The sequence below is a fragment of the Podarcis filfolensis genome, assembly GCF_964270895.1.
Source record: "Podarcis filfolensis genome assembly, chromosome: 8".
NCBI classification, from domain to species: Eukaryota; Metazoa; Chordata; class Lepidosauria; order Squamata; family Lacertidae; genus Podarcis; species Podarcis filfolensis.
The window spans coordinates 43,658,960-43,683,698 of NC_139611.1; the positions used below are offsets into that span (position 1 = coordinate 43,658,960).

The 24,739-nt window shown below is 45.0% G+C and overlaps 1 protein-coding gene and 1 long non-coding RNA gene across 5 annotated transcripts in view; one reads left to right on the top strand and one right to left on the bottom strand.

Moving 5' to 3' along the window:
- Nucleotides 1-3,924: 3,924 nt before the first annotated feature.
- RIPOR1 (RHO family interacting cell polarization regulator 1) overlaps nucleotides 3,925-24,739 on the top strand; it is a 98,321-nt gene continuing 77,506 nt past the window's right edge. Inside the window, exon 1 of one of the 4 annotated variants that reach the window (XM_083626439.1) lies at nucleotides 3,925-4,128. The gene's annotated coding sequence lies outside the window, so the exon portion shown is untranslated. Of the gene's footprint in view, nucleotides 4,129-17,594; nucleotides 17,985-24,739 lie in introns of those variants that run through there. The other 3 variants (XM_083626431.1, XM_083626437.1, XM_083626429.1) reach the window with 3 other exon arrangements.
- On the bottom strand, nucleotides 17,945-24,186 carry LOC310768463. The gene is made up of 3 exons (XR_014551335.1): nucleotides 23,104-24,186; nucleotides 22,200-23,058; nucleotides 17,945-21,429 (listed from the first exon to the last, which is right to left on the bottom strand). It is a non-coding gene; the product is annotated as an uncharacterized lncRNA (long non-coding RNA).

The following is a 24,739-nucleotide window of genomic DNA, read 5'->3' on the forward strand; positions in this document are numbered from 1 at the left end:
AAGTGCAGCCCATTAAAATGAGCAGAACACAGACTAGAATGTCTTTTAAGATATTATTGAAGTCTGGCAATGGTGTAAGCCATTATTATGTATAAGAGCCATCTTCAAATATCTAAAGGGCTGTCGCATGGAAGATGGAGCAAGCTTGAGTTCTCCTGCTCTGGGGGGGTAGGCCATTGGGTTCAAGTTACACGGAAGGAGATTCTGACTAAACATCAGGAAGAACTTTCTGAAAGTAAGAGCTGTTTTGACAGTGGAATGGACCTTCTGGTGGTTGTGGACTCTCCTTTCTTGGAGGTTTTTAAGCAGAGATTGGATGGCCACCTGTCATGGATGCTTTCGCTGAAACTTCTGCACTGCAGGGGGTTGGACTAGATGGCCCTCAGGGTCCCTTCCAACTACAATTCTACGACTTTGAAGTGGTTTATAAATTTGTGAAATAAATACTAAATAAAATGAGCTATCTGGTCCCCAGTCCTGTTCCTGGGCCTAGTTTTCTCTCTGCTAGCTTTTCACTTAGGGCAGTGTTTTAATGACATCTGGGCAACATGGAGACCAGAGAAATAGATAGTGACTTACATCAAGGCTTCAGTCTCTGCTGAAAACTTGCATAAAGTTTTAAACTGCAATATACACATTTACCACATGGTGGTATCAATATCACCTTAAATCCCCAAAATAAAATGCACTTCAATGAATTGGGGAGGCGACTGGAAATTCTGATGTAGAAATTTTGCCGGATAGTGTTTTCTGTCTGTCTGCTAATGGGACTGTGTCTGTTTGCTAAAGGGACTTTTGACTCAGCTGGGTCAAAAGTGGGATTGTGTTATTTCCAAGCCATACTAATTTCAAAAGAAATTACTCATATGTTGCTAATCTGTTACAGCAAAAACAGCAGAAGCATCGGGGTATTGTAAAGTATGGATGGGGAACCTCTGACCTTCCGGTTGTTGTTAGACTATAACTGCAGTCAGTCCAAGCCAACATGGCCAGTGGCAAAATGTCCTCTGGTGAGTGTTTCCTTATGTCAATGGTCCCTGCTATGGTGACAGCACTATGAACACTGCTGGCTGGCTGGCTCTAGCCATCCTAATTTCCCATAATGCCTGAGTGATGCCAGGTCACTGACGCTGTAGGAAATTAAGAAGTGGCTATCCAGCTGCCTAGTTCTTCTTTTCTTTTTTAAGGAAGGCTCAAGGCAGGTATCACCAGTTGGCCTTGGCAGCTGTTCTGATCCCGGCTCTGATTGCAACAAACCTGCGAAGCAGGCAAGCAAAGTATTATCCGCAATCTTGCAAAGTGTTATCCTCATACTAGAGGGGGGGTCCAGAGGCATCTGCACTGGAGGGTGCCAGTTTACGCTTCTTAATCACTATGCTACACTAAAAACTCTGTATGTTGTATTATTGGCAGCTGTTTCAAAGGCCATCCAGGTCTAACAATGCAATCCCGTACATGCTAGAGTTCAATGGTGCATATTTCCTGGTAAGTGGGTAAACGTCTTGCTACATACTTTTGGCTTACTCTCTCCAACAGCTGTATCTGCTCTCCTTGCACCACTTTCCTTGTGATATTTTGGAAACAAGATATGGAGTACAAAATCCCCTACTCATTTCTCCCCATCTAATTCAAGTAAAGATCTGTAGTATACATCCTATGCAGAAAGAGAGAGACACAGTACACAGTACCATTGTCTGTTTTGTTAGATAAGAGATACTGCTAGGGATCTTGGTGCCTCCCTTCCATTAACATAGCGCCTATTGACAATTTCAAAAGAATCAGGGATGGGAAACATGTGACCCTCTATATGTTGCTGGACTACAACTAGGAGTGGCTGGTGAAGTGGGGTGGCACGTTGCTGTGGTCCTGATTGAGGTATCACTGCCATTTACCAGATTAAGGTGGCGGCGAGGACAAGACACCACAGGTTCATTGGTGGGAGCACCATATTGACTCCACCAGTGCATCTGTACAGCTCCAACCTTACCGCCACCCAGCTTTATCCCAGACTACAAGTACTGGCTTTGCATAGGCCTGACTGGAGGGACACATGCTTCCCATCCCTGATATAAATAAAGGAGGGAGAACTAATATGTTGGAAAGGTATGCTGGCCATTGATCATTTCTAGCACAGATGGGGCAATATTATATTCCAATGGCTGTTTTGAGACTTACTTTCCACACTGTCTGCATGTTGAGAACAAATTCTTCTTACACATGTCTGATGCTGTACACTGGCATTTCTCTTTCTCTTGCAATAACTTAGCTTTCTGACCGGACCACCCCCACTTGCTGTTCACAGTTAGGCCCAGCTGACATTACTGTATCCTGAGAGGCCATGGGAGGGAAATGACTCTATTGTTTTTAGAACAGAGAAAGGGGCTTCCCACTATCCTTAATGTCACACCTTCAGAACTTAGGAAAATATTAACACACATCCCAGTGGATAACTAGTGGGGCTGTTAGGCAATTCTGGAAGCTGGTTTGTCTTGGGGAGGGGGCTCTTATTTAGATGGTAATGTGTGTTTCTTCATTTCAAAATGAAGCCCTGCTGTGTTTGGGGGCCTAATTTTTCTGATCGGAGAGCTCGACTTCTGCCTCCAAGATTTCTGCCCTGATGACACCATTGTGAGTAACAATAGTTCTTATGCTATTGCATTTGAGACTGTATCAGATAATTTAATGGGAGCAGAGATGTCCATTGCCCTGGGAAAACCTGAAATTACTAGTCTTTTCCTATGCCCTGGCATCTCTTGACTATTTCCTTTTGGGTACTATAATACTATACAGCTTTTTAAATGATTAACAGCCCTTCTTCATCTATATTTCTAATATAGGAACAACAACAACAACAAAGCAATTCTGCTGGACCAGACAAGGAGGCCATTTTTCTGCTACCAGAAGTGGCACAGCAGCCATGTTGTCTTTTGATTCTTGCCTCCTTTCTTTCAGTTCCCTCAGATGACACTCACAAAGCTCTGACCTGGGCCTGTGTCTTTACTGCAACATTTTGGACCAAGCTAACTTTGTTTTAAAATGTGCCTGTATGTACATGTACATATAAGTGGGGGGGGAGAGAGATGAGACAGTTTTAATTGTCAGATCAAAAGAGGTACTGGGATGGCATGAGCTGAGTCCTTATCCTTGCCTTTCCTCCTTGTGTCCAATCACTTCAGGCAGTATTCTCCCAGCCACATACCAGTGAGCAAGGATGTAACTGTGGTCAGTGGTGTGGCAAGGTCAGGTGGTACCTAGTGCGGAAAATTTCTTGTCACCCCTTCCCACATTGATTTTTGTTTTTTGCCTGCAGAAATGGTTTGACTTTATTTCATATTTTGGGGGGGGAGCCAGAGGCCTGCGCACACCAAAGCCACAGCGTCTCTCGCAGACGTTGAGTGCTGCACAGCATTTTATCACCTCCCCTCAGAGGTGACACCTGGGGCAAACCACATCCACTGCACCCACCTTGCTCCACTCCTGATCATGGTGGCAGGAAGGAGAGAGTACAGAACATGTGAACAGCAAACATGGCTGCCACAGTCAACTATATTGTAGCTCCTTGATGAACCAGCTCTCTCCCAATGCAGCTTGGAGGTTATGTCCTTCAAGTGACTCCAGGAGAAGGCATATCACATCCACTCTGCAATTCTTATTTTTCCTTATCAATGTTTCATTGCCTTTATGTGTAACAAATTTAACTTGTATGCCACTGGCATACAAACTATATCTTGATGGATGCTCCTGTACGTGTGATGTGCTTTGCAGTGGGCAATCTGAAACAAAGTATTAGGAGTGGACATGTGCTTATGTGGGAGAACAAAAAGGGATTTAAAAAAATGTGGCATACTCTACGCAGTCCTGACAGGAAATGTCCCTTTGATATTAACAGGGTCAAAGCCGAAGCCGCTATGTGGGAGGTGGAGCATCAAGTGAGAGGCAGGTCATAAGTATGCAGAGAGCAAGGAAACTCTTTGAGCCTGCCCAGTTTAATCAGGGGAAGGGAATTCTTAGCTAACACACCCAGCCCAGGGAAGAGCTCCGGATGGCCAGACAAGGCAGCTGATCAAGGTCTGACTGAATTCAGGATTAAACTAGATTTCTAGCCTCTGGGTTGAACCTCTGGGATTGGTGAGTATGTGATTTGAAGGTGCCAACCCTCAGTCATTAAACCTCACTAATGCTAAAGAATAGGTCCTATACCACAGGGGCATGGGCCACCCAAATGGATCTTCATCTCGGTATCCATAGGAGTGAAGCTTAAAGAGCACAGTGTGAAGTACAACAGAATTGCTCTGGAACAATTGTGGAACAGATTTTTGAACCCGTCCTAAATCTAACACCATAGTTTGGGGTTCATAATGTTGCTATCTGAGGGGTATTTTCTTCATGTACATATATGAGAGTGATGTTTATTGAAAGGATATAGTTTATTTTTCCTTAAAGTACAAAAAGGACATATTTGTTTTTCCTCATCTGTACAGGTGGTTGGTGTATATTTTTTACTTTTTGATTTTTACTGTGGCATATATCTCTCTCATAACCGTTGTGGTTATCTTGCTGTTTCACGTTTGGGAGCTTGACTTCACAACTTTCCCAGTGTGTACCAATTTGTGAGGAATTCTGATCATTGTGGCATTTGGGGAAGTGGGGTGTATTGTCTTTGTCAAAAGAAACTAATAGATGTGATGAATTTAATATTATGGGTTTTGTAAAAATATGTATTCCTGTGAATATGTTTAATAATGCTTTGGTGGGTCATGACAGCAGACCTATAGACCGGTTTGTTAATTGCATCACAAATCCGTGAACTGCAACAAACATTTTTTCCCCTGGAAAAGACACCAAATTCAGCACCTCCAAATTATTTTCTGCTGTTTTATTTTGGAGCTTCACCTGAACCTTCTGACTATCCTTCATGTAAGAACCCATGCTGGCCTTCCCTAATTACATAAAACCAGTGCCCATTTTTTCCTTTGTCAAATGTTAGGGCATATGAGAGAACACTTGATTGCAAGGTTGCTCCTGGGCATGAACACATGGGGCACTTGAACCCTGCTCCATCCGGTCAAGTTCTGTTGTCTGGACCACCCCAGTTGCAGGGATGAGTATCACTTTAGAAACGGCTTTTCTGTGAATTGAATGCAAGCGTGTGTGAACTTGTGTCCATCTGGCCTCCAGTATAGCATTGCATGTGTTATGTGTATATTGAGTGTGTGTGTGTGTGTGTCGGGGGGGGGGGGGGATGGTTGCCATGGCAGATACAAGCCTTGGGGAGTGTTGGCCTTGTTTGGAAGGAAGCACATCTTGATTTCTGCAGCCGCTGCAGATTGAGAGTTTGCCAAGGAGACCAAATGGGAACAGCAGATAATGCGAGAGGCTTCCTCTTGGCCTGGACTGGGTCACCCGGCCTCTATCTGCTGCACAGATCCCACGTGTATCCCTCCTTCTGGGTTTTTTATTATTGTTAGCTGAGAGGAAGTGCCTCAGCAAAAAAACAAATTCCTTGCTCTCCCAAAAGTTAACTCTACACTGCCCAGCTGCACAGAGGAAAAGTGAGATAGACATTCCCACTTCAGTTGCTTTCCCTACATGCACATAATTTCAAACACACTAGAAAGAATAGCAGATACATAGCCAGGCATTCAGGGAGGGAGTGGTTGTTAAGAGTTCAAGCAGTGGTACATCCTATGTCAACATGAAAACAGAATAAACCTCAACCCATTAGCCTAATATGATGGGCTACTTGTTCTGTTGGTTTAAGCGTACATTTTGCCCAAGGGGGATTGATCCTGTGAGGATTGAGATACACCATGCTCTCAGATTGCAGCTTGATATGCCATTGCTTCTTCTCCAAAAGTATGTCGCACAGTTGTGCTTTTGATTGACTCTAAATATGTTTGGCCTGTTTCCATTCCTATTGAAAAGGGTGCTTTATGTGTGTTTTTAATATATTGTTATCTGCCTGCAGCTCTGGGGACTGGATTAGGTTAAAAAATAAAATCCAAGTGAATAAGCAATTACTAGTTTCTAACAAGATAGATGCTTGTGGTCCTACTGGCCTTGATTATATGATAATTTTTGCATGATAATCCTAAACGTGTAGAGCAGGGATGGGGAACCTGTGACCTTCAAAATGCATACCTTCTAACACGCCAAGGCGAAAAACCAAGATGTGTTTCTTCTGGGAACGTCCTTCTGCGCAAGTCATGTGACCCACGTGAGATTGTGGCCCCCAGAGATGTGCTTTTTTCAGGGTTGTGCTCTTGTGTGAAACCCAAGCCCTGAAAAAAGTGTGCTGAGGGAAAGAAACATTGCACATGATCAGAGTTGCCTGGTTCTTAATTTGTGAGGAGGGTTAGCAGCCTTATTGGGTCCACGGGCACAATTTGCAAACACACACACACATGGCAACCAAGAACACTGAAACTTACTATATAGGCTACAACAGAATGTTTATCTCAAGCCTCATTTCAGCAGGGAGGAGGAAAGCCAGGAAGTCCTCTGTAGGCCCATGGGCAGCTACATACAGCACTATGGCAACCCCCAACTTACAAGCCCGAACCTTGGCACTCATCTGGCTAATATCTCATGAGACCTGACTCAAATTAATCTTAATTTAATGTAGAAAGGCATTGTAGCTGTTAGTGTGTTGGAGTAAGACCTGGGAGACCAGGGTTCAAATCCCCACTTAGCCATGAAGCTTACTGGGTGCTTGAGCTCCTTGGAGGAAAAGTGGGATACAGAAATGCAATAAATAAATGATAATAAATTAATTAATAACAGGGGCAGTGCAAGTTACTTAGCAGCAGTGGTGGAGCTTCATGCTCCGGCACAGGGGGGGTGGAGAGCAGGTGGGGGCGGGGCTGGCACGCGTCCCGGGGGCGTGGTGCGCCACCTGCAGGGGTGTGATGTGCATCCTGGGGGCGTGGCGCCCAGCACGGGCGGGGGGGGCAGCCACAATGGCACCCCACTGGGATCACACTGCCGGGGGCAGTGCGCTTCCCCCACACTCCTCTTCCTCCACCAGTGCTTAGCAGGAGCTGGGCTACAGACCCATGGCACAAATTGGCATATGCTAATGTACATGTATAAATGCCTTTGGTGACTGGGGTCTCGCCAGCACTGCACTTTGCAGTATGCCCAGCCTCCTATTACCAAAGTTTGGGGCTCATTGCAAACTATCCAGGGCTCAGGCCTCTTGAGCCGCCCACAGCAAAATCCCAGCTATTAACAACTAGCTATCTACTTGTTTATTTCCCATCTTTTATCAAATGAAACATGAAGCTGATTGACAAAAAAATGTATAAATATGTGAAGAGAAATGAAATACGTACACAGCACAATTTTTTTTTAATGAAACAACAATAAAGGCAGGCTGGTTAAAAAAACAACAACTGCCAAATTAAAAGGAGGAGCATCAGTTGCAAATGGGAGACGAAAGCAAATACCAATAGCAAGATGATGATGATAGCAAACCCTGGTGCTAAAGTGTTCACTCCCACCAATCTGAAGCAAAACAGGGCCACTCACATGTATGGCAGGCATTTCTTACATACTCAAGGGACTGCCAAGCTACAATGAAACATACAAATGCTGACATGTCAGTTGAGTGGGGAGGATGAAATTGGAGGTTGTGGGGGAAAACAAGAGGAGGGAATTGGCCTGCAAAAGCCACTAATGGCTTATAGTAAGTGGAATGTACATTGCAGGACTGAGTGCTTGCCTTTTGCATACGCCACTTCCTTTCCCTCTCCATTCTGCATCTTCCCACCATTACACTGACAGCTAGCATTCCATGGCCACTGAGCATGCCCAGTTCCCAGAGGGAAGTTCAAGTTAGAGGATATGCGCCATGAAGCTAAAAAAGCCTTTCCTTCCAGGAAGAAGGAAAGGGGAAAAGAAGAAACCTAGTCTCTTCCTCACAATCCAGGATGTAGCTCCCCTGTATTATAGTTCCTACACAGAAAGGCAGCTAGGGGTCTTTCTTTCCAAAGAATCCTGGGAACTGTAGATTACACGTCACAAACTACAGTTCCCAGGATTCTTTGTGGTAATGATGGTGTATGTGCAGCCTCAAACTGGGGACTAATGTAGCTCTGTCTACACCACAAGGTTTTGGTCTAGAGCAGGCATGTCCAACAGGTTGGTCACAATCTACTGGTCAGTCGCAGGGCGTCCCTGGTTGATCTTGGTTGATCGCATTATCCTGCTTCCCCCCCCCCCCAAAAAAAAGCTCAACAACTTTGGTCAATCCAATCAGAGTAGATTGCAGTCTCTTGGAAGTTGGGATGTGCCTGGTCTAGAGCAAAGGCTCTAGTTAACAAGCAAAAGGCAGTGAAACTAATTACTCCCTCCTTTATGCTGGCCACCTATTTGATCAATGAGGTGGCAGTTCCTCCTGCTTGCATGTTGTTCTTACCCTCTTCTATAACCAAAATATCTCTTTTTGGCTCCTGCTCCATCACCACCCCACCCCATGTCCTGGATACTTTCCTGTTGCCTCCTGTTGGAAAAACAAACTGTGCCTAGCTTAGTGCAACCAGCTATCTTTGGGCGAAAACGGATTGTCTTCTTGCAGCCACTGATGCCAATTACAAAGTCTTAAAATAGCCAACAATATGCAGGGGAGATGCAGCTATCTTTTAGCACATAGGATGGGCATATTCTTATATCATCGTGCCCATGCCTCAAGGTCTTCAGGCAAGGCTTTTGTTGCCCATTTAGTGTTGCTCAATGTGTGGTGGTGACCTTGAATAGGGCTTTTTCTCCAGTGGGAATTTAGCTATGGAATTCCTTTCCTCTTGCATGTGAATGTGGCACTGTAAACTGGCAATAAAATGGCAGTTTGTAAACTGACAGGAATCTAAGGATGAAGGTTGGCATTGAATTGAAATGGACTAAGTACATAAATAAAATATGTTCGGGGAGATACATATATTTTGGAGTAAGGAAGCAATTTTATTCTTAGCTTGGATGGGTTTGTTATGTTTATTTCTTCTTCATAGTCTTCATAATCATCTGTGTCTAGAGAAGCACAAGAATAGCAGCCATTAAAACAACACTTAAAAACTGTTAGGCTAGCTGCTTACTTGTGAGTAACCTAACTAGCAATCAGTTTGAATAGCCTGCAGTTGAGCTTCCAGACTCTTCCAGGTGGTTTATAAGCAGGCTGGGGTGGATGGAATGAGGAGGGGGAGAATTTTGGAGAAGCAAATAGGAAGGAATAGGGCAAGGATGGGGAATCTCAGGCTACCTGAAAGAGTCTTGGAAATCTCCCCAGGCCAAACACCTTTCTAGCTCTTCTCTGCATCCTCCTTGGGTCCTTTTACCTGAAGGCGTCCTGTGATAATACATCATGTGTACCTGGATAGAGAGAGGTGTGTGTGGAGGCATTTTATCATAGAAAGGTAAGAGTCATTGCAGCTGCTCTACCAGCGAATGCCTTGGGCCATACCCACCACTGGCATATGGACCTAGGAAGCCCCCCCCCAACCTCCAGGTACAAATGCAGCTATGGGGTTGTTAAAGATTTCCTTCTCCTGGAATATGGGACCTAGTGGGAAGGGGCATGTGGTAAGCTGGGCTATTTCCCCACCACCCCATGAGTCTGACTACTTCTGCCTGACAATAAGACTTCAGAGTTAATTAAATACTGATAATTTCCTCTCCTTAAGTGTTCCGACCTGTTGATTCAGCATGATGCTTTGTTTGCTCACATGAGATACCTTGAACTATTTGCTGCATGTGTATCTTTCTGTCATGGCTAGTCTGTTCTCTGCTTGTGATGGAACATTATGTTCTGAATTCTTTTTTGTAGAGCTGGTGGACTGCTGTTTCTGCCATAGTTATAAGAAAGGGGTGTAGCTCTGTGGTAGAGCACATGCTTTGCTTGCAGAAGGTCCCAAGTTTATTCTCTATAATCTTGAGTGAGATATAGGAAATAATTTTGTCTGAGACCCCAGAGAGCTGCAGATAGTAAGTGCAGATGATACTGATCTTGACTGATGTATAAGGCAGTCTAGAGCAGGGATAGGCAATGTGGTGCCTTCCAGACGTTTTGGACTACAGCTCCCATCATTCTCTATCATTGGTTCTGCTCCCTGAGGCTGGTGGGAGTTGTAGTCCAGAAATTTGGAGAGTACAGTACTGTTTTGACTACTGTTCTACAGAGTTAAACTAAAAGAGCTTTTGGTTTTCTCCAACTTTTATTTTTGTTTAAAGCATGGAAAAAGCCTGGTAGCACCAGACCAAGGAGCATTTAATCCAATACTGTATCATGTGTCTAACTGTGGTCAGCTTTGGATGTATGAAAGCAAACATACAATGCTGCAGAGAAACAATGGGGTCCTTGCTTCCTGTTATTCACTAAGATCAGCTAATTCTCACAATGTAATTATATAGATAGGAGTTGTAGAAACATCTTAAGAGTAGGGGTGTCGTCATCCGATGCACATTACCTGTTTTGTTTCTCTGTGCCTGCAAAACAAAAAACCAATACTCCTATTCAAGGCAGCTGTCATCTGTGCATGCACTTTCACCTGCGCATGCACCACAGCTGTCTGAATAGTATGCACCTCAACTTATTTGTGTTTTGCATTTCCAAATCAGATGGAAACTGGTTTCAGGGGAAATACATCCAAAGAGAGTATTTCTCAAATTACTACATACATGTGGATTATGGCTAACATCTTGGGTACAGTACTTGGTTTCAGACACAAGCAGTGGAAGTGCACCAGAGCCAGAGTAAATGGTAATATGTACGCAGCCTCAGTCTCTTTGGGTTGTATCCAACCTTAGTCATACTTGGAGTAGACCCATTGAAAGCAATGGGCATTATTACTGTATACTCTTGAGTAAAAATTAATTGCCTTTGCCTTTAAGGTGCCACAGCAAGAACTCTCTGTTCTTTTGGCTGCAACAGACTAACATGAGTATCTCTTTGGGAGCATAAATTTGAAAAAGGTATAACCTTGTTTTATTTGGTTTGTGATTTGTCTTGTATTATTGTGTGGGTTCATGTGATTGCTTTTCCACTGAAGGACTATGACTAATGTAATAAAAATACCCAAGACAAGTGCAAAGTGGCTTGAACTGACAGGTGTAAATTAACAATTGCATTCTGTGAGGGAAGCAAGTGAGATCAAACCCAGAGGAAAATCAGCCCAAACCATTTTTTCTGCCTTAGTTGGTTTTGTGAAATCTATTTCACCTTGAGTGGTGCTGTTATTGAGCACCAGGTGGCAGCAGCTGCAATAACACTGCACAGACCAGCCTGGTGGTGGCTTCCTCAGGAAAGGGCGGCTGCCTTTACTCACTCAACTGTTTTTGGGTGCCTCCAGACTGTCACTATATTTTGCAGGAGTGATTCATGTGCATACCAGAAATTTAGGTTTGTGCAATTAAAGCTCAACAAACAAAATGTGATGATGGCAGTCATTTATTTTTATTCCAAAATCCACATACCAATCAAAACATTACAAAAATAGTCTGCAGGTGTTAAAAGAATTCTGCAGATATTTTGGGGGTTTTGCTAAACAATCCAAAGATTGGATAGGGTAAAGAAATGAAATTGTCTGATGTGGGAGCCATGAGGTGATAGACCTAGGGAAATAAATTGACAAGTTACTTCAGTCTACTGAGTTCAGTAGGTCTACTCTAAGTATCACTAACTTTAAATACCACCCATGGAGTCTGCTATTAGTCACAGACTCCATGGTTCCAATACTAGCCGACTTTCCACTCCCCCACCTAGCCTGTTGAAGAGTTCTGGAGAACTCAAAAGCTTGTTCTTCAGTCCAAGTCCAGTTTAAATATAAGAACCCTAGAAAGAGGGAGCAAGGTGGCCTTGAAGTTACCCATAGTTAGCACTTGGACAGCAGTCTGGGCAGACACAGATCACTAGTCAAAGTCTTCCCCACTATGGTAAATATGTATTGTATTTCTATTTAAATTATAGTAACTATTTCTAAATTTGCATCTATACATACAAATTAGCAAATGTACCTATTATGCAAATCTCTGTCCTGTTCTGCAGTCTTCTTTTGGTGATTCTTTTTTAGTATTGCATAATTTCCCATTCTAGTTTTTGCCCATCACCTCAATTCCTGTCCCTGTTGCTCAGTCTCATTCCTCTTGGCTGTGCTTCCTTCTATTACAGGAAGCTGCCCATCTGTCCAGCTGTTATCCAGCTTTCATAAATCTCATATGTTTTCTCTTCTACAATATTGCTCATGCCAAAAGCTGCTGGGCACCAAAATGTGTTGGGTTTTGTCTCCTGGAAGCTGCCTGGCCTAGCATATAACGCATTCCACACGTAGTTAGTTCATCCCAGCTGGGCTCTGAAGTGCTCCAGGTGATGTGAGCCAAAGCAGGCCTGTGTTTCTGCCTCCTCCCTGCCAGCATTTCAGCAGTACTTGGACCAAACCACGTTAGCTTGCATACTTTGTGTTTTTGCAAGGTTTAGTTTTGTTGAGTGGAGCCCTGGACTTCTGCCCCAAAGTCCTGCCCTGATGGCACCACTGACACGCACCACACTCGAAGCACAAGGCTGCACTTCTGAATACACAAAGTGATACGCTCACTGGCTAATCAACTGCTGGCAGAGCCAGTGGGCCCAGCTGTTTCTGTCACTCATGGCGGGGAGATGGTGAGAGAGATCAGCTATGGCCAGCAAAGGGGCTGAGGAGATAGGCCTGTGAGTGCGTCTCTGAATGTTCAGTGATGCGCAGTCTTCTTTCTAGATAAATTGGCCTTGTGTTGTTCTAGCATGACTTCCTGGCAGAGTCTTGTTTATTGATGGAACATTTCTTTGCACAATGTCCTTGCTCCTTCTGAAGCTCTCTGCCCTAGGGAACAGCTGCAATCCCAATGCCTCAGCTGCCAAGTGCTTATAACGGAGTTCAAAGAAGAGACATTCCTGGAGGAATGACCTAGCCAACACATGCAATACAGGCAACCTCCTGAACCCCTCATTCACCGAAATGGGCATGTTTCTCTCTACTTCTTCTGAATCTTAGCATTATTAGAAACACTCTGTAGATCTGGAGGGGCTGCTGGTTGGATCTATGACTACAGTAACTGCAGTGAAGTTCTCATGTCCACAATGCAATGTTAAGGTCTGACAGGTCTCTGCCATTCGAAAGCCCGAGGTTTAGGTAGCCATGTGTTCCAACTTCACAGAGAACAGTCCTCAGTTTGAAGGGCTGTTTAGTCCAAGTCCACTGCAAAGAAAATCCTGGACAACAGGGGCATTGAAACTGCCCATTAACAACACATAGACAGCACACTAAGCAGACATACACATCTTCTGATCGGTAGAATCATAGAATTATAGAATCATAGAGTTGGAAGAGACCCAAGGGTCATCTAGTCCAACCCCCTGCAATGCAGCAATCTCAGCTAAAGCATCCATGACAGATGGCCAGTCTTCCTTCCTATGGTGAGATGTATTTATTTTAGTAATTATTTCTAAATTTGCAATTATACATGTAAACCAGCACATGTAAATCCGGGCAGTCTTTTGTCTTTTTTTTTTTAGTTTTTATGGATAAGTAGCCGTTCTACCTGACGCATGGGATAGCATTTAGTGGTGTCCTGAGGTAGAGCCCTGGGATGCCATGGGCCAGTCAACTCTTTAAAAAGACAAAAATCTGATGCTTAGGCAGAACCTAGGAATGTGGTCCAACAGTAACAGGACAGAGCTTGAGATGACAGGAAACTTGAGAAACTCAGATGAATGAAGACTACATTGTAGTAATCCTACCATAATTGTTGGTATTGCCTTCAGTGCAATGTGGCAAAGTATAGTAGCAAAGGAAATTGTCTCTGATGCGCAAAGTATACTTCCTGCTTTACCAAGGAAGTTCAAGCCGCCAATTTAAGGATGAGTGAGACTTCCAAGGGTTGGTAACATGCAGTGTTTTGGGCTTGATTCTTCTTCTTGCAACTAAAGCTGCATGCAAACAATACATGCTTTAACACATTAGTTTCTCCAAAGCATCCTGGGAACTGTGGTTTAAGGGTGTTGTGAGGGGTAAACTACAGTTCCCAGGATGCTTTGGGGGAAATGTGCTTTAAATATATGGTCTGTATGCGGCCCACACCTTGAACACAGGATACAGCTAGGTCATGCATTTTTGTCAGTATCTTAGATTCAGTAGATTTCAGAGAGATCCTCTAAAGAAAGTGCACTCAAGAAACCTAGTGTCTCCACTCCAAAGAACAATCTCGGTAAACCTGAAGGGAAATGCTCTGGAACAGCATTGACCTCACTTGCAGATAAATTGGAAAGAATGAGAGTTAATCTCTTAAGACATCTACGATGTTTGCCTTTTGCTGAAATTTTATCAACAAACACAGGTGGTCTTGCAAGATCTTGCAATTATGTCTGGGAACTGATGAATGTTACAGCCCAGTCCTAAACATCCCCACCCCCAGGAATGAATCAGTCCTACTAATTTCAAATACAGTTAGACAGGCAGCATAATATTTGCATAATATGTACTGTATAGTCATCTATCTATCTTGTATTCTAACTGAACTGAATTCAATGTGACCATGTGTTGTATTTAAGTTAAATTGGTATGTAAACTATGTTGATGGAAACACTGAGAGCGAGAAGAATCAGCCTTGATAGGCTTGTGACAGAGTATCATGAATTACACAATAATTATGAGAAATGATAAAATAATGTAGCATTTTGCAGTGAGTTTTATATTTTTTGCTCCTTGGAAGCTTATTTAATAGATGTATAAATCTCCTGTCTCCTGGATGCCTACTGAGCATTAAAATGACCACAGAGAGCAAGAAAGCTAACATGACTCATCCTATTGCAGGAATGGGGATTATAAAGGAGCTGGAGGACACAAAGAGGACACAACAAGAGCAGCATGTGTTTGACAGTGTGGGCAGAAAGAGTCCTCCCTGCTGAAGGAATGTCTGCTTTCCCAGAGGAGTAACAGCCAGCTAGCCTACAGCCTGCATGAAAAGGAAAACTAAGCACAATAAGAGGCTAGCAACTACTTACTTACTCACTTACTTACTTACTTACTTACTTACTTACTTACTTACTTACTGTGTTAAGAAAGTAAGAGTCCTGCTAGATCAGACTAAAGTCCAGCAATCAGTTCCTAAACACAAGAATGTGAGTAGAAGTGCCCTCTTCTGCTGGATCCCAGTGACTGGTACCAAGAGTCGTACTGTGTCTGATACTGTAGAAATGTACGGGTGTCATGATTAGCAGCCATTCCTTTCAACCACTCTACTTGCATGCTTGCTTATTTACTACTGCAAAACGTGATGATTGCTACCAGTTTAGATGACTTTAAAAAAAAAAAAAGATCAGAAGTACAGTTCCTAATGCACTTAATAGTGGGGCAAAAAAATCACATCTGTCAACCAATGCACCTCTTTTGTTTCAGATAGTACATGAGTAGACAAGTCTAAAAAGCCTGGGACAAAAATTGTCATGGCCCTGCTGGATTAGGCCAAAGGCCTGGGAAATCCAGCATCTTGTTTTTGCAGTGCCTATTGGAAGTCCACAATTAATACCTGTGTTCCTCTGCACATGTGATTCTTGGCAACTGGTATTCAGAAGCATACTGCCTCCGACTGTGGAGGCATTCAAAGCATGGTCCCACCATAGATTTATATAATGGCATTTTGATATTGGCAGTTTTATTGTTTATCCCCCTTTTCACCACTCTCAGCTGCCCTTTGAGGGGTCATCTTCTTTGTTTGCTGTGACTTGCAATGAGTTAATATGGGAAAGCACATGTGGGTGTAGACTGAGGTGGCCTTTCTTGGGTTCTCAGCCCACCCCAAAGAAAGACCATATTCTTGATCTATATAGCCAGGGCATGAGTTTCATAGGAATTATCAACTCAAGATGCTCACAATGTCTCTCTTTGTGCTCCAGCGCTGTAGCAACGTGCTTTGCAGCTTGGCTCAAATGTTGGACATCTGCCGTCAATCAAAATGAAATACTGACACCATAACCAGCTAATCAAGCCAAGCTCCTACTGGGCTGTTGTCCAATGGGAGCAGCTCCTCCTCCCCTCCTCAATGTGTGGGAGACCTGCTGGTTGGAGGCGGGTGGAAGCATGGAAACTGCAGCAGCAAAGAGCTGCAAGAACAACAAAGCCAAGCCCTTGGAGACTTGTTCTGTAAATAGAAACATGTAGCAAGGATGAGAGAGGTGTGTATTTATCCTCATAGGGGAAAACCCATGACAAGCAGGAGCCTGTGTAAAGCTCTGGCCCTCAAAGGTGCCACAACTTTCCAGGCTTCGCAGGGTACAGGGATTGCAAGGCAATTACATTCCGGATGTGAACATTAATTTTTTTGCCAGCTGTAAGGGGGTCTCCTGTGCCTGAATTAAATGGAGGGTGTTAGAGTAAGGGCCAAATCTCAGTCCTGACCTTGGTTGTCAACATTTTTGACATATTGCATGTTGCAGGTTTTTCCATATGAAGCGGCTTGAGCAGGGGGCAGCAAGGTTTACATCACCTGGGCCGGTTCACTCCAGCGGAGATCACTCCGTGGGTTGGATTGCGTGCGCACGCCCATGATTTTCAGCGTCTGCGCATGTGCAGACACTATTTTCAGCACTGTGGAAGCGAGTGGTTTTAGCACAACACGCAGGGACTCACCAAACGGGCGGCTCGGTTCGGGGGCGGCTCGTGGGCTGGTTAAACGACCTCCTTAGGCCGCTTGTGGCCCATGGGCCTTAGGTTGCTGACCCCTGGGCTTGAGCATTTGTATGATTGCTATGCTAAAAAATATATTGTCCATCAATACTTACATAACATATCAGTTCTCAAATATATTGGAAAAGCTGTCATGTTGAGAATGTCACTCCAGAAATCAGGGCTAAAACTAATGGGTAGAAATTGCAGGGAAGCAGATTTCAGCTAAACATTAGGGAGAAACTTAGGAGTATGAGCTGCCTGGCAGTACAAGGGACTGCTTCAAGAAGCGGTGGGCTCTGCTACGCTGGTGGTATTTAAGCGGAGGCTGGGTGGCCTACTGTCAACGGTGTTGTGGTTGCATCTTGCATTGCAGCTCCTGCACTGAGCAGGGGTGGAGTATGTGGCCTCACTGGTCCCTTCTAATGCTTTTGAGCCGAAGCTTTTGTGGCGGCATTTCTGCAACAGACCTCAAAGCTACTTGCAGTCAACAATATGCAGAAGAAAAACAATACAAAGCAGATCAACCGGTGAACTTACAATTAAAATATGACACCTGTAAGGAGGAGGCATTCATGCTGTCTGATGGAAACGGGTCTCAACAGGAGGAGGAGACGTCACCGCGGTGGCTCCATCAGCTCTTTTTCTTAGGATAGCAAAACAAATGGATGCTTTGACGCGTTAGCTCTAAAAGCGTAAGTCTGTGTGCACGTGTGAATGTTGTTGACGCGAGCAGGAAGAGGACAGAATTCTAGCAAAGGAGAAGAAATGCGCTTTTCATATTCGAATGGCAAGTACTGCCGCGAAAGCACTTATATGCTGACCCTTGTGCAGACGTTATGCCTGCACGGGGGTGGGTGGGGGGAGGAAAATGTTCATTTCCGCTGCCCCCCCCCGCTAAAAACGCTCGACACAACTTTTGGAAGCGTTAACCTCAACAGGCACGCCCCCGCCCCCTACGGGCGTAACGTCTGGAAGGATGATTGATGACTGTAAGGGGAAGTGCGGGTCGGGTGGCTCCGGCGCCGCCGAGTTCCTCGCTCGGCGTTATAGCGAGGGAAACGCCGCCCTCCAAGCGAAGTTCTCTCTCTCTCCTCCTCCTCTTGTTCCTCCCGCTTTCCCGGTGGGAGACGCTGCGCCCCGCCTCCCCGCGCTCGGCCCGACGCTTCGTCCCGCGCCGGCTCCTCCCCGTCTTGTTGCCGTGCGCCTCGGGTGGGTGGCTGGCCAGGCAAGCTGCGGAGCGGCGCCCGGATACGGACGGGGCGGATGACCGACGACGGGGACTCAACTAGCAGCCATGTAAGTGCGAGGCGCTGGGGGAGGGCGCGCTGGCGGCGAACGGCTTACCCCCCTCCCTTTCTGCTAAAGGTTGGCTTTTTGAGGCAGTCTTGGGCGCACGGGGCACCCTGAGGAAGAGTGGGCGAGACGGGGTCCCTGCTTCTTCTTCCTCCTCCTCGCTCTTTTCCCACATGGTTTGAGAGCGTGTGGGGTTGGGGACGCTCCGTCGCCCTTTGCTGGGGAAAATATAAGCTCCTCCACCCCTGAATCTTTCCCCCTTTTCTTGATAAGTTGTCCCTACATGGAGAAAGGCTGGAGCTCTCTCTACCTCTCACTCTTCTTCCTCTAGACTCGGAGATACTTCGGGATGGTGTGCCTGCTGTGTATGCTTTGAGATCTGTCTCCCAACTCACTTTCTGGGCTCCCCATGGGAGGAAAACAAACGGGGGAATCTTTCCAGGGCCCAAGGTGCCGTCAGCATGGGACTTTGGGGCCACTGTTCAGCAGAATGAGCACGAGGGCCCCATAAAGGCAGAAGTACTGGTTTGCCACATTTTGGAGGATGAGAAGCTCTGCATAGTGTCTGTAAGATGTTCCCCTTTGTGAGACTATAAAAGGCCTGAGGCTAATATTCCCAAAGTCCATCCCAGACTCTTCCTGCTCTGAACCCTCTTTTTTTCATCAGACCCCCTTGATGAGTAAGAATGTTATAGGCAGCTTGAGCCAGTCACTTCCTAACTTGGGAATGGCAATGGTTCAGCGAGCTCTTAATCTTGAATTTCCTAGAATGGATGTCCTGGACACTCACAACCTTGTTTAATTTCTTTAATGGCTTATTTTTATTTTGCTTAGTGTTAGTGGAATACAGTACTATAATATGGGAACCTCTCTCTTCCTCCTACTCCAAGTATTCCCTTTCCTGGAATCTTTCAGAGCATGTGATGGCAGTGGGAGGAGAGCATGGTACAGTTTCCAGACCAGGATTTTGGACACTCATTTGAGTGCTGAGTAGGATGCATCTTGTAGCTGCAGTGGCAGCCATTGCTTCCCTGCCCCTCTACCACCTGTGAGTTAGAAAAACTTTTTGCCTCTGAATTTCAATGGAGGCAGTTATTGATTCCATAAGGAGAGACAATCTCAGTGTGTGTTTATATCTATACATGTATGTTACTGTTGAACCACTGTGAGCAGCACTCTGCCTATGATCAGGTGCTGCATGTTTTTGTTTGCATCATGTGTTGCTGGGCTAAGCCCTAGGATGGCTGCAATCCTAATCCCTTTACTTGGGGGTTGTAAGCCCTACTGAATTCAACAGGATTTACTTCTGAGCAGACCACGGTTAGGATTGCGCTGAAAACCCTCCAATTCAGATTGATGCTGTTGTGGAGCATTCATGCATTTCCTCTTCCAGCTATGCTGAGAAGTGGAAGAAGGTGGCAGGAGACTGCGGTAGTGGCAAAAGGTTCAGAGAAAGCTTGGGACCAGTGGTTGCAAAAGAAAGTAACAGGATTTGATGATCTGGGGTTGTGGCTGAGGATGGCTAGTGAGTGGGCTTCCATGCAGTTCTGGGAGAAGCAAGATGCACAGGCTTAAAGAACTTGCAAATGGCTGGAACTTGGATCTATTTTCCCCCTTGCGTTGTTTCTTCTGGTTGCTCTGCTGTGGGCAGTAGCCACGTTGGTAATACCAGGTAATCTTCGTTTTCCATTTCATGGCTGAGTAGCCATTCTCTGCAAATGCTTGATTAAATTTCCAGTTCCCCAGTGCGCTGTCTGGTTGCCAGTTGGCTGTGATTTGCCTGCCGCCTGCCCGCTTCTCAGCTTGTTGCATTATTTGTGTAATTTGCAGTGTGGGTTTCACAGCCTGAACATTCTCCTGAGGAGGTTAGCAGGGTGTAATTTTCAGATGAAAGCTTTCTGCTCCCTGCCACTTGCCCTCCCAGGCCTGGAAGCTCAGGGAGTAACTTTGATACCAAGGCTGAGTCTCTGTCTCTGCTGGTGTTGGGATGTTGCAAGCAAGAGAGATCAGGTAGGAGCTGCCAAATAGAGCCTAAAGGTGGACTTTGCCTCTGATCGTTCTTTAATGTATAATTGAGAACCTTATTTAAGAAACAGAAACAGTGACAGTTAAATGGGGAGCCCGTTTCAGAGGTTACCTTTGGAAGGGAAAACTCGGCAAGATAACATGAAGAAACTTGCTTTGAACCAAACTAAAACAGTCTTCTGACCAGCTTTTGAAAATTATAAGAAAAACAGCCTTGGATGCAACTGAGAGGCAAAGCGTGCCCCCCCCCCCCCAAAGTGGAGAGGGCTTAATTCTTTCTTCTCCTGCCACTTGGAATGGATCCCTCCCCTGGCCTGCTCCCCCCCCTTTGGAAATATGGGGATACTGTCTTTTTCTTCCTACATATGGAGGGAAGCGGCTTGTGGGAGGGGCAGCTCTAGCTTCCTGCAATTTTCTGCTCAAAATTGCCTCCGCCCACACCCATTTGGGGAAAAGATGCATGGTTCTTACATCTTTTTTTCCACAAGAAGAAAAGCTGCTGCATGGCAGGGGGAGTTTTGTATTGGTGGAAAGGGGAATGGTTTGTCAGCCCCTCTCCCCACCAAAAGATACTGATCCACACATCTAATTTAACTTTTACACACTTTCAGGAGTCTATTGTAGTGAAGGACAATTGTTACATGGTGCTAATTCAAGGGGGAAATGTGATAATGATTTATGAGAAATTAAAATACCTTTTTATTGTCCATGCACGTTCAAATCAGTATTCATTTCCTACCAGGGAGGATTGTGAACAGAGAAGCCATATACCACAATTCACTTCTCTTTTCTTGAGAGGAAGTGGCCATTATCTCTGAGATTGGCAAAGGCGCTCCCAGAAGTGGATGCTGTGGTCCTTATGCAAACACTTCAGAATGGTGCAACTGCTCCTACCTCTTCCTCAGTCTAATCTGGGGTATTTTTTTGTAATTGTTTTTATTTCCATTTTCTAATGCACAAAAAGCAATAATAATAACAACAACAATAAAAAGGAAGAGCAACGATAAAAGCAAGAAAGGAAAAGAGAGAGAGAATATGAGGAGAGAGGAGGGGAGTGGTAATAGTCCATAAACAGCATTAAAATTAGTCTAATCTCAGGTTTAACAACCCACATTAAAATTTGTTAAATTATTTTATCAAGATGTGGCCTCTAGTCCTGAACGACACCTATAGATCATGAGAAATCTTATATGTTTATTACATTTTGATTGCGCCTTTCCTCCAAAGACCTCAGGGCTGCACATATGGTTCTTCTCTTCTGCACCCCCTCCCACCTGTGAGGTAGGCTAGGCTAAAAGAAATTGGGCCAAGGTCAGCTTCCTGACTGAGTGGGAAGTTAACCCTGCATCTCTCAGGTCTTATAGCCTGTTTATTTGGGCATATGAGCTAGAAGGGTTTATCTTGTACAGTACAGGCAAAGCCACTTCCGGCCTGCCCAGGCGGTGGGGTTGCGGGCTTCACGCCCACCCCACGTGAGCGGGGGCTGGTTTCAGCCCCCGCGAGAGCAGGGGAATCCTGGCCGCGTCGTCCACCTAGCCAGCCAATCGGGTGGCTGGGGGGGCGTGGCCTGCCCTATTTAGGGCCAGCGCGGCTGGGGCTCGCCCTCTTTTGCTGGCTAGCCCCCACGTTTTCCCACCCTCCCTCCATTTAGGTAGGTTTCTGATTTTGCTATGGACTTCGGTCTGTCGCCGCAACGGGCATGGTAGGAATTTTTCCCAATTGGCAATTTACAGCCTTTTGGTTTTTCGCCTACCTTGTAGCAACTCTTCACAACTTCTCGGCATTGGTGGTTAGGCATTGGTAAGAAGGGGTTTAGAGGATGTGTGTGTGGGGAGGAACGCCATCACCTCCCCCCAGAGCATGAAGGGTGGTCCGATAAAGGACTCCGGGAGGTGTGGCCCTGTCCGAAGCCTATGGAGGTGTGGGCCTAAGGCATGCCCCCGAGCAGTGACTCCGGAGAGCTCCTAGTTGACGAGCTCCTAGTTGACGTGCCTCAGCAGGAGACTCCCCCACTATGGTGTTAACCCTTCCCGTGTCTCCAGCAAATGGGCTGGAGCCAGATAGTCGATAGGACCAATGCCTAAGCCAATGCCTCTCATTCCCGAATTCAATAAAGTTGTGGCCTAATTCGCCCATTTAACCTTAAATTCTGGTGTCTTTATTTATCCTTGGTGGGGGGCGGGAACTTGCCACCTCTCTGGGTTGGATAGAAGACCTGGGGGCTAGCTTAACTATCCCAGCAGAGACGCTAAGTATCTTCCTTTTGTTAGGGTAATTGGCTGATTCCTCTGAATAGCTGGCCCATAATGACTAGGAAATAGTTGGAGGGTTCTTTTGGCAAAAGAAAATATACCTCTCCCTGCACCCTAGCTAAGGATGATGTAACCCAAGTGTCTGTGTGGAGAGATGACTTCAGTTTGCAAGCACTGTCACTATTTTCATTTTGCAAGTGGGATACAACTGCTTCCCAACAAATTCAGGTTGCTCAATGAAAGTGGATTAGGTGCTGTTGCATAACAAGCCCACTTTAGGGGGGAAAAAGTCTGAATTTTTCACAGTAAGGAGAGGAATATAACCTGGAAAGTCTGGGGTAACAATGCCACAGTCAACTAGGAATGAATGTTCAGTAAATAGCCCCACTAACTTCATGCAAACAAAGCATTTGAATGCTCAATAAGCAGGTTGTCTGGAAGTGACTTTTGTCAGACTGAAAAAGGTGAGACAAAGAGCTTAGTTTGGACTCTGCAAGCATCTTGGGGTGCTGGTTGTCTCCCTAGAAGAGATATGATGCAAAAGTAGTGGGTTGTTACTGTTGGAGTGCTTAAGTAGTGTGCTCAACTGCATTATTTGCAAATAATGCAAATGCTACAAAACACAAATAAGCCCCCAGTGACCTTACTGAATAAACCCCGTAACTTCTTACAGGGTAGGAAGCGTAAGAGTACCATAGTTGAAATGTTTTCTTTCACTTTCAACATGGTGGCTGAGGACTTTAGGGTACCCTCCTCAACTTGGCCATCTTGATATATGTACTGAATTTGTTCATTTGTTGCTGACAACTTTTGACAGCTAAATCTATTTGTTGCATGTGGCTCACTAATGTATAATATGGGTTATAACTTGGAAGGACTGCTTCTGAATATGGAGGCTCTCAATTGTTTGACCAGGTGGGTTTGCAGTATGTGATCTTCATGTTTCTGGCTTCAAGGCCGGCCTCTGTTAAAAACTGATTAAATTGTTTTGAATGTAGACGTCAGTTTCTGCCAAGTGTCCTTCAGCTCTTGAACTCCCAGTTTTGGGGATTAATAATAATAAAAGAATGTTTTGTCCTTTTAGGTGTGGTCTAGAGGAAGATGCCTCAGTTTTTGCATGTGCAGAATCATAGAACTGAAAAAGATCTAGTTGAATCCCTTCCTCAGTTCAGGATGCAACTACAGCATCCATGATAGGTGGCTGTTTAGCCTCTGCTTAAGTAAACCCACCACAAAGGAGAGCCCACCACCACCTGAGGAAGTCTGTCCCACTGTGGAACAGCTCTTACCATTAGGATGTTTCTCCTGATCTTTAGCTGAAATCTGCTTCTTTTCCATTTCCACCCATTGGTTTTAGCCCTTACGTCTGGAGCAGCGTCTTCTGCATAATAGCCCTTCAAATATTTGCATATAGATATAATATCTTCTCTTAATCTTCTCTTGCACAGGCGAAACATACCTAGCTCTATCAACCATTTCTTTTAGGACTTGGTTTCCAGATCCTTTGGCATCCTGATCACATAGGCTGATCACATTTCTCCGATGAAAATAGGGACGTCCCATTCCATAATGATAATTTTACTATTTATACCCCACACATCTTATTGGGTTGCCCCAGCCATGCTGGGCAGCTTCCAACATGTATAAAAACAAAATAAAACATTAAACATTAAATAAACCCTTCCCTATACAGGATTGCCTTCAGATGGCTCGGAGGTCGGATAACTCCATACCCTCCAACATTTCTCCAATGAAAATAGGGACATCTTAAGGAAAAGTGGGACATTCTGGAATCAAATCAGAAACCGGGACGGCTTCTCTATATCAGGGACATCCCTGGAAAATAGGGACACTTGGAGGATCTGTGATCCTCCTCCTCTGGACATGCACCTGTTCATCAAAATGCGTCTTAAAATGTGCACCTTGAACTGGACATAGTGCTCCCTAGAAATAGGCTGATATTAACCTGCCTCATATTTCGAAGGATCTTTCTACTTGTATCTCCAAAAAGATGAAAAGGCATAGGGTTTCTGTTTTAGCGCCGTATTGGATGCATTGAGCAAACAAATTTGATAAGCCTCGTGTTTCCCAATTGCAATGGGTGTTGCTTTGCCCGGGGCATGATGAACCTGAACTGGCAGGGCTGACCATATTCCCAGCCTATTATCCTCCAGGTGTTGTTGGGCTCCAGCTCCCATGAGCGCCAGCCAATGTAGCAAATTGCTAAAGATGATGAGGGCTGTGGTCTCACAGCACTGAAGGCCATCAGTTTGGGGAATTCTGCACTAAGTAATGCTTGGTGGCTGCCTGGAGCAGTGCTTCGTAGTGGGAGCAGTATTATTCTTGCTGCTGCAGTAGATGGAATGGCCTTTCTGTTGTTCTCAGAGCTACTTGGCATACATTGTGCTTCTTGGGACTGCTGTGAGAGAGATCTGATACTATGGGAAGGTGAGAACGGACTAGGAAAAGGGTCAAACACAG